This window comes from Drosophila miranda, assembly GCF_003369915.1.
Source record: "Drosophila miranda strain MSH22 chromosome Y unlocalized genomic scaffold, D.miranda_PacBio2.1 Contig_Y1_pilon, whole genome shotgun sequence".
NCBI lineage: Eukaryota > Metazoa > Arthropoda > Insecta > Diptera > Drosophilidae > Drosophila > Drosophila miranda.
Genome location: NW_022881603.1, coordinates 30,795,116 through 30,806,130, shown reverse-complemented (window position 1 = coordinate 30,806,130; position 11,015 = coordinate 30,795,116).

The following is an 11,015-nucleotide window of genomic DNA, read 5'->3' as shown; positions in this document are numbered from 1 at the left end:
TTCTATTTTTACTATACGGCAGATAGCAGGGCAAAGCGACAGCGAAAGTGAAAACGCTGGGAAAACCAACCGAAAACAGACAAAATAGCAAGGCCAGTGGAAAGCCCTGGGCTCGTTCCCTGATGTTTGGCGCGTTTTATGCATACAGAAGCTGCAAATAGTTGCTCTTCTGAAGGCGTTAATGGCCCCGACCCCAAAACACCCGAGCATTAAAACTCGTTAGACAAAAGCTCTATGAGGGGAAATAATAAGCACAGTTTATGCCCGGAAAGTGTATAATTGGCAGGCAGGGGGGGACGAAGATGAGAACAGAACCCTTTCAGAACTTGTGACTCCGTGTTGGGTTCAAATGACAGCCCGAGCGAAAAAGGGTCGCCATTTCCGATATCATTGTCACAATTGTGTCAAAATTCTTTAAGCACATTAAATTGTTACCGAAAAAGCGAACAAACAAACAAAAAGAGGGGTTGTTTAGGCAAACATTCCAAAGATGGCTTTCGCTCTAAAATAACTGGCATGTTTCGTAGGATTTCACCGAGAGTTTTTTGTTAGAAAATATATGCAAACAAAGACTGCAAGCGTGCAGGTCTCGGTAGTGTACACTCTTGCACTCGGTAGTGCGAGCGTTAAATGATAAGATCATACAGAACACATTTGAGGAAACTTTCATAAGAAAATTATATAGATCACTGCCTAGTTAGTTAGGTTTCTGCAGCTATATTTTAAAGGGAAATTTCCACTTGGAAGCAGTGTCCCCAACATTGTGAAATGCACTGCACAACGATAGAACTTTGAAAACGATTCCCGGAATGTGAAACAACAAACAAAAACACGGGGCACAAATGCAAAACGGCAGCAGTCTTCAAGCCATTGGCAGGCCATTTTAATATGGAACCATTGGAAATATAGAAAACGAGAGAAAAACAGAAAGGGGCAAATCAACGGCAACAGCTGCATGTGCGTAAATTTTCATTGTGGCATTTGGCAGGGTTGGGCCAGGAAAAAGGTTCAAATGTGTCGCACGTTTCCGCCTTTCGCTTTCGGCTGTTGCCTGCTTTTCTGCTACTGGTGCTGGTTCTGCTGTTCCTTCCGTGCCTGTGTCCGTGGCCGTGTCTAAGTCCATGTCTCCAAATTGTACTTTATGGCTTAAATACGCCGCAAGGCTGCCAATGTCGGCTGCCAAAGTCGGCTCTCGATGTGGAGCCGCAGCGGCGACAAGGTCACAGTAGCAGTCTCCGCAGAGTCCCAGACCAAGCGTGCATTCACTTTTAATAAAAGCTCAGGCCGTAAAAGAAAGCAAAGAGTGAAAGAAGTTCGAGTTCTCGCTTGGCTAGGCCTCTCTGATCGCTCTAATTAGGCTTCCATGAGGAAGTCAAAGCGGCAGCAAAGGGAGGAGCTTTCTTATTACTCAATGCGAGCCTTTTTAATGTGATTTCGCTTTGCTTTCAATGGAAATCAAAATCGACTTTGATTTGCTCTGATTGGAGGTCTGATTGAGCCATCAAACTTAAGTTAATTAGCAGCAGATTGGAGAAGATTCAACGTCTCTGCCCCAGCCATATATGCTCTTAAAGAGAAATCAATTGCTAGAATTCCGCAGAGCTCTGCAAAGCACTTTCTCCCTCCAGAGCGCACTGATTGCTTCGCTTGTCTTTGTCCATCAATTGCAGAATGCAGCATTCAGCATACAGCATGCAACACGAGGAAGAATTTATAGTAGCTGCTAACCGAATGAGAACCGGGCACACAGAGCGCAACACGAGCGTAAATGCCGTATTGGCGGTCAACCACACACAGAAAGAGATCCCTGACAGGAGGCACACCGTGTGTGCCGCAAGGAATGTGGTAAAAGGAGTGGAGTGTCTGTCAGCCAGGCCAACGTTCAGTTAACTGTGGCTGCTAATGGCGTCGGGAGAAAGTGAAAGTAAAAGCCAAGCAGCAGACGCCATAAACATGGCTGTCGAGGGGCAATTAAGGTGGCCAAGCGGAGGCAGGCGGGAGGCGGGAGGCGGGCAGGTGGTGCTTCTAGAGTGGGAGCTCATTCAGAATCCTTTTACAGGAAGGTATTCGCATAGTTCCCTCCATCAGTGTCAAGCTACCATCTGTGGCAGTTGTTGCTTCTCTATATCGTAGTTTTGGGATGTTCATGCTCTGCGCATAACGTGGCTTAATTATTTTCGCTTAGGGCCTGTCATCATATGGTGCTGTTGTTTTTCTCTAGTGTCTGGGATAAATGACAACTAACATGGTTTTCAGGTATCCATCCAGGCCACCAGGAGCTAGGGTGGATATATATAGATGGAGCCATGGGTGAAGTGAATGGGGAGTGTGTATGGGCAGGTGGATGGGCCGCGCGCCTAATGACTGTCGTTTGATAATACACATGTTTCGGGTCTGCCGGAGCGGTGGCCAGGTTGTAGTGGTCGCTTGTCGGGCGGATAGGAAAGCATATTTGTGTTCTTCGCCTGAAAGTATGCCCGATGGTATTTGTACAATTTATATATTTATGTATATTATATATATAAATATATTTATATATATTATATTATTTATACAAGTATATATCACACCTCACCGAGATACTTATTAATTATTAAGTTTAGTCCTCATAGTTAGTGTATAGTTAGGTTGGCTTAATTTCTTGTTGTGGTGTTACATGTTAAATGTTCCTGGTCGTGTGGGGGCTAGCGCCACCTAGGGTTGATATTAAGAATATGCTTAAAAACGAACAAAAATCTCCCCACCATGTCCATAACCATTCAAGGTGAATGGCGAAAGATCGTGCAAAGGCAGATCAGGAGAATAAAATTTTTGTTGGTCAGTAGATCCGCCCAAATCTTTCTTTCTCCTCGTGGCCGTACAAGCATTCAGTTGCGCGGTGAGAAAAAAAATAATAAAAATAAAATTAAACCGCCGTAAATAACCGTGATGTGAAACCAAAGTGCACTCGGTCGTGAAAAAAGAACACAAGAAAGCAGATTGGGCTCTAATCGAAAACGTGAGTACCGGCCTTCGACAGTGCTAGGAGCCTCGAAGTTAGATTTTCCGACTTTTTCTGTAGTTTCCGCTTGGAGGTGAGCAGCCCCAACACAAAAAATAAAAACCTGGAGAAAGAAGGAATTAGCACCTCAACCCCATCCCCCTATTTTCGCAGTGCCAGTTCCAACCGGGTAAATATGTGCATGGAGTAACTGTTAGAAAAAGTAGCCTGATCAGTATTTTCAAATTCCACATTAGAATCGGCACTTAGTTTGGGAAGTATCCAAAAGCTGCAGCCCGAGCTTTAAGCCCCCGCACTACGAACCAGCTGATCCACCAAGTCGCGGGCAGTGAACTTTGGCTGCGCGAGACGAGGACAGCCGTCTGAACGGGCTTAGTGCGGCGAATTGGCGTAACCGTTACGCGTTCAAAACCGGGCCAAGAAACGGAAACCGGTGCTTGCAGTCAGCGTAGGACCGAAGCCGCTTAAATGTTCCTACCGGGCGGGAAAAAATAGTGCACCACGTGTGTACATAACCCCCCGGCGACCCCTAGTGGTATCGCCTCTCCTGTTCGTCTCGTGATTCGGCCTAGCTGTTCAAACGTTTATTTAAAGTGCAGTTGAGGCCAGTGTTTGTCTTATGTGCACATTAGTGTCATTATGTAGGCTCAATGTACCCGATAAAACTGTAAGAGATGTGCTCACATACATATGTATACACAGCCCACTGAAAGCCACTGAGGCCAGTAAGATCCCACCGTGACTCGCATTCCCTTGAACCTCGCAGTCCGTTGATATGTCTGTTTTTGTGTAGTTGGATATACTTAGTGATAATTGTAGACAGAAACGAGGGGGAACGTTGTGAGTTGCTGCGGACACCGCAACTCTACAGTTATACCCGATACTTAGTCAGTATGGCTCTCATCCGGCAGACGCCGCTAATATTAAATGACACGACAAAGACAGACAGACGAGAGAGACAGAAAATCAGTCTGAGCGTGACGTCGGGCGCTGCGAAGCCAGTGCAAATTGATCTGTTCCTTTTGGCTACAAAAATGATCCGATCTGATCCAGATTCAGCAATCTGATAGATATGGTCATTAACTATGATTCTGCGTTTTTAGTTTTCTCGAATGTGCAATATTGTGGATGCAACAGATTTTCGTCCTTTGTGGTGGCGGAAAAGGGTGGGGCGAAATTCTGAGATATACGTTTTATAGTGAGATCTAACAGAAGTGTGGATACCAAATTTGGTTACTCTAGCCTTAATAGTCGTTGAGATTTGTGAATATCCCCAGATTTTCGGGGGCGGAAGGGGGTGTGGCGAAATTTGGACACGAAACGGTCAAGGTCCGATATCACAGGAGTGTGGATACCAAATTTGGTTGCTCTGGCTCTTATAGGTTCTGAGATCCTTGAACTCATATTTTGCAATTGTCAAAACCGACCATGAAACCTGTGTGTTAAGAGAGAGACAGAGCGAGAAAGAATGAAATTGTTTTCTTGATTCTGGCTATAATAATTATACGATCTGGTTGAGATTCTACACTCTAGAATATATAGTCATCCTCTACGATTCTGCGTTTTTGGTTTTATCGTATCTTTAAAAATGTGGATGCCACAGATTTTCGTCCTTTGTGGGGGCGGAAGTGGGCGGGGCGAAGTTTTGAAATATTTGTGTAGCAGTGACATATGACAGAAGTCTGGATCCAAAACATCGTTGCTCTAGCTCTTATAGTCTTTGAGCACTAGGCGCTGAAGGGGACGGACAGACGGACAGACGGACGGACGGACAGACAGACAGGGCTCAATCGACTCGGCTATTGATGCTGATCAAGAATATATGTACTTTATGGGGTCGGAAACGATTCCTTCTGGACGTTAAACACATCCACTTTTACCACAAATCCAATATACCCCAATACTCATTTTGAGTCTCGGGTATAACAAAAACAGAAACAGAATTTTCAAAACCGACCATGAAACCTGTGTGTTAGAGAGAGACAGAGCGAGAAAGAATGAAATTGTTTTCTTGATTCAGGCTATAATAGTTATACGATCTGGTTGAGATCTTACATTCTAAAACATATAGTCATCCTCTACGATTCTGCGTTTTTGGTTTTATCGTATCTTTAAAAATGTGGATGCCACAGATTTTCGTTCTTTGTGGGGGCGGAAGTGGGCGGGGCGAAGTTTTGAAATATTTTTGTAGCAGTGACATATCACAGAAGTCTGGATACAAAACATCGTTGCTCTAGCTCTTATAGTCTTTGAGCACTAGGCGCTTCAGTGGACAGACGGACAGACGGACAGACGGACAGACAGACAGGGCTCAATCGACTCGGCTATTGATGCTGATCAAGAATAAATATACTTTATGGGGTCGGAAACGATTCCTTCTGGACGTTACACACATCCACTTTTACCACAAATCTAATATACCCCAATTTTCATTTTGAGTATCGGGTATAAAAAACCCAACAACACATGGAAAGTTTGAAAATGCATTTGATAAAAGTTTAAAAGTTTGAGCTTAAAAGCGTCCGCTCGGCCGGGTCCCATCCGCGAGCTTATGCCATGCAGCACGCTCTGTACGATTTTGTTTTTGGTTTGCAGGTAAAAGTTTAATGCACCCACACACAGCCGCACGCCCAGCTACGAAAGATCTTTCGCCGCGGGAACACAAACAAAAACTGAGTGAGCTTTATAATATACCAACAACACTACATTTCTTTGCCTCCCAAAATTCCGCGAGCGTGGCAAAAGCTTCGTTCTTTTTTGCTAGATCTGTTTGTCGGTCGTTGACCTCACACTTTTAAAGTAGTCACAGCTGATTGGCCTTCTGCCTTTACAGTACGCTTGGTAAAACGAATAGTATGTCCAACTACTCCCTGAAGCCGATGTGCTGGGACATGTGTACCTATTAGTTTATATCGCACTATAAAATATCATATATGCACTTATAACTATTTACACTTATCGTATTTATTTATCTAAATATTCCCTAGTAATAATAGCTATATCTCTTGTGACGCTTTTAGTTCCTCCTTTTGTCCCTTTAGCCTTGTCTTGGAGTTCTCGGTTAGTGTTTATTTTTTCTTGTAACATGAGGGTATCTGAATATAGTTTCTAATAAAATGATTGTTAAGATGAATATGTGCTAGACGTTACCGTATTTGGGGGGAACCATGCCGCTCGTGAGCGAAATAGGATGACCAATACCGGACACTCCAGGGATCCTGATATTATTATTGGCTCTTTCAGGATCATGGTAGGGTGGGCGTGGCACGAGTCCGTGCCCGCAAAACAGAGATGTCCGCCGCGGTGGTAGATCCCTACTCCTTCTCTGCACTATCTTTGCCCCACTATACTTTCCGTACCCCTAACGATCCTTTCCTTGTCTGTCCCCCTCACATTCCCAAGAAGAGTACGCGAATTTTAATAAAATAATACCAGCAGGAGCGAAGCAACCTAACTGGAGGGTTACCCCAAAGAACCCATCCCCATTTCCGACCAGAGACCAGCCGTGGAAGCGAGCGCGTACTCCTTCTCAGTTAGCCGACCACCAGCTTCATCGTGCGAAGATTCTCCTCGTTACAGTAATAATTATTTTATTTGGCGCCCAACGTGGGGCCGAAAATCCTGAAGGTCAGGGTTGACGTAATTGTAATCCTTACAAAGCGGAGTTACATTAACCTATATGGTTGTGTGTGACCCCAGCCAAACTTGAGCCCGAAGCAGAAAAATTGTTGAGAAAGTCCATAAAACCTGCGAGCAGTGCATAGTCATGCACTGGCTTAAGACTTTTGTTCCCTGTTTCCCACCCCCCTTCCTTAAAGCTCATCCTTTTGTCCTGGAATTGGATCCTGTGATGGTGGATGCTTATTAGTCTCCGATAACGGTTAGCCCGCATCGGAGTAGGATCCATAACCCCTGTTCGATGGTAAGCTGCTCTGGAATCGATAATAGCTTCAACATAGCTTTATTGCCGAGCAGTATATGCCATAGCAGTGAAATCTAGATGGATTCACTGGTATGTGGAAGTTGGCTGGACACAGGGTTATTAGTGGAGTAAATCTACGACCTGCCGCTACACAGAAGCGTATTAGTGAATACATTCGCCCGTATCCCTTGGAAATTGACAGGTACCTTGGGTAGCTTTGGTTCAGTTGTCGCCGGAGTCAGCTAGAAGAATTAACATTTTTTTGTTGCCGCTCAACTCGAATCGGGGTTATTAGGGTGCCTCCGTCTTTTGTTTCTCTCTCTACTTTCTAGTGATTGGTCTATTCGTGCGCCGATTTATACAGCAGGTTATCGCCGGCCGAACGTCGTACCCCTGGTGCTGGTGCGTTTCTTCGTGCTACGCTTCCGGCCCGGACCGATAATGGCTGCGGAAAAGGTATAGGTCGTAGCACGCAGAAACTATTACAAACTCCCCGTAACCGCTTCGGTAATGTTTCCTCGATGGGCGGCTGACGAGCACCGTCGTGATCCTGGTATGGGCACGCGTGCAAGAACGTCGTATGTTTAGGCGTTCGCCGCAGACAGGAAGTGGCCTAGAGCTACTACTTGGGTCACGATTGCCGAAGATACCTTTTCTTTATTTCTTGGCAACGTTTTCGGAGGGAAAGGGTTGCATGGTTTCCCCAAAATCTCTCTATCAAAGATCGTTTTTTTTTGCTTTCCCCGTTAATATTGTTTTTTTTTGTTAATATTTGTCTGAACTAGATTTATAGGAACGTGCTTAAAGCTAGTTAATACTTTACTTTACTTTACAATGCCGGTAGACCGAAGCCCGGATTATAGGATTCAGCCAAAAGAGAGCGAAACCGTTTGCTGTGTATGCACGCAAGAAGTCGAATACCCAGGCCAGCTATTAGCTACCAGCTGTAACCACTATTTCCATCACACCTGCTTTAGTGCACGTTCAGGAAATAAGAAAGTCTGTCCAGTGTGCAGAACTGCGCTGAGCAAATCGCCCCTTAATTTGGCAGAAGAACTAGAAGCAGCTCAAGCCTCAGGCAACCAACCAGGGGCAGTTTCAGTGACCAGATCCCGTTCGAAAACACTTAAATCACAGCAAAACCAATTATCCGCTGCCAATATGCAGAGTGGGGTCCGAAGTGTTAGCCAACCCGAAGGGCCTAGTGTGTCCGGTCCAATGGCCGCTCCAGATCGTCCTAGAGGCCAACCGCCAAACTCTGCGGCAGCAGTGGTGTCAGCTTCAGCAGCTCGAACGGGTCTGCCAGCCACGGATGGTAGCTTGCAACAGACCATTGCGGACGCAGTGACAGCCGCACTAGCACAGCACACTCAAATGCTAGCTAACGCGATTGAAGCGGGGTTTCAAAGATTGTCGCTCCAGAATGCAGCTCCAGTTCCAACGGAAAGAGTACACCCAGCCCATAGGCAGTCCTCTCCCGTTAGGTCAAATCAATCCTTTGAGCAACTCTTTAGGTTATCCGCCAGGGAAAACGCAGCATTACCAAACTCAGCGACCGACTAACTTGTCAGCTCCACCCGAGTCGCAGCAATCACATCAGTTGCGCGCGGATCGGATTAGCCAGATCCAATCGCGAACTGGAAGTTGAGATTCTCAGGGCGCTCCTCTATGTCAACAGATGATTTTTTGTATCGCGTCGAAGCTCTGACCAGCCAGACATTAGATAGCAATTTTGAATTGTTATCTCGCTACGCGAGCAACCTGTTCGAAGGAAGCGCGGGTGAATGGTACTGGAGGTATCATAAAAGCGTACCAAGAGTGCGCTGGATTGATCTCTGTATTGCTCTGAGATCGCAGTTTTCGGACGGCAGAACAGATTTAGAAATCAGAACCGCGATCACCCAGAGGAAGCAGAAAGTCAACGAACCGTTTGACAGTTTTTATGAGGCCATAGTGGCGCTTGCAAGCTCGTGCAGCCGATGACCGAGCAGTCCTTGTTAGAGGTTGTTCGGTCAAACTCCTTTAAGGAACAAGTATTCAAATGACCCTCGTAAAATAGAGAGCCTACGCTCACTTTTTGTATTTACTCACCATTATTGTACTAAATTCACCACTGTATATTCTCTCTTATGCCCAGTACTCAAGCACTAAGATTTGTAATAAATAGTTATTCCCTAATACTCAACTGGATCGATCGATTTTTCTCTTTCTTGTATAGACTTTGATTCGTTTGCAGAAAAAACTAACACACCCCCATCCGTGAATTAACATTAATGCGGAAAACGCTCCGTGTACAAACATTTTGTCGCCCAACGTGGGGCATGAGTGTTATGTTAATTCTTCTGTGAACAATTAAACTAATCGCAATCTACAAAGGCAACAATTACAACATTCGCTCGTCTCGCAGCTGCAATCGAAAGTTCCGAAAACCGTATCAGAATGGTTCGTCTAGATCGCGGGATCGTTGTCCTCGCCTTGCTCTCGCCGTTCTCGCTTAATTTTATCATTCGCTTGTCACCCACAACGCATTCAACGGCGCTTGCATTCTCGGTTCGTTCGCTTTGCAGCTACCTGCTTTGGTCCATCGATCAACGCATTCTTTCTATTGGAATTCCACCGCTTCACTTTCGTTTTGCTTTCGTTGCCGCTGCTGGAACTTTTGCTTTTGCTTTCACCGTTGGATTTGTGCTCCAGCTGCTGCTGCTTGCTGCGTTTTTTTGTTGTTGTTATTTTTGGAAGCTCTAGTTCTGTGTCAGCGTAATTACACTACACAACAAAATGACGACGCTCGAAGACTTAAAACGCCAACGGAGCAATATAAAACGAAATATAACTCGGATCAAATCTGTGGTAGATGCTAAATCGGAAACCCCGATATGCAATGATGAGCTTCGCTATCGGTTGAACATCTTAGAAACGTATTTCAAGAATGTTTTAAATGTCCAAGCTAATATTGAAGACCTTAGTCCGAATGATGAAGGACGGGCAGATTTGGAGGATACATACATAGCAATAAAGCTAGCCATAAGGGAAAAAATGGGAGGATATCTGAACGCCAGCATTGTTGCGCCGGACTACCACCCACCGCCAGTGAAGTCATCGTTACCAAGGTTGTCGCTACCCACTTTCGACGGAACATATGCAAACCATAAGAATTTCATTCACTCGTTCGAGCAAATTGTTGTGCATGAGTCTGGATTGTCTAATATAGAAAAGTTTAATTATTTGCTGACCTGCCTCACGGGGCCGGCATTAGATACAATTCAGGCATTCCAGGTTACAAGCGAAAACTATCCGAAGGCCCTAGCAAAACTCAAAGGCCGTTTTGATAATCCTACTCTTATATTTTTAGAAGGTATTGAGGCATTGTTTGCACTACAACCTGTGGAAAGGTCAAACAGTCAGCAGCTTCACAGCCTAGTGGATAATGCATCCGCTATATTAAGCTCGCTGGAGTCCATCGGCAAACCTGAGAACATTGTTCACGCTATGGTTATATATATTATAATGGAAAAGTGTGATCAGCAAACTCGGAACAAGTGGAAGGAATCGCAGGACTACAAAACTCTGCCAACCTGGCTAGAATGCACACAGCTTTTGGAACGCCACTGTCAGTTTCTCCATTCGTCTGGAAACTCGGCTGCTACTTCGTCACAACGAAAGGCTGAATCCCATAAGTCAAATCGTCATTCTAATCACCAAATAAACTCGTCGTTTGCTATCACTAATCCGTCTTGTACACTTTGTTCTAGTTCTGGCCATAAGATCTCTAATTGCGCTCAGTTCAAGGCTATGAACAGCAACCAACGGTACGACAATGCAAAACGCCTCGGTCTCTGCATCAATTGTCTTGGAAATGGTCATAGAGTGGCGCAATGTTCATCGACTCATCGTTGCCGATCCTGTAATCGGAATCATCATTCATCTTTGCATCACTCTCAGCCGCAACAGCAACCCCAATCATCAGCAGGACAATCTTCAACTACTGAACCGGTACTCCAACCAGCGCAACCCTCCTGGCAAACAGCTCATCAAGCTGCTTCACATTCTCATATGGAGATCGCAGCAGATGATCAAATTTTGTTGGCAACA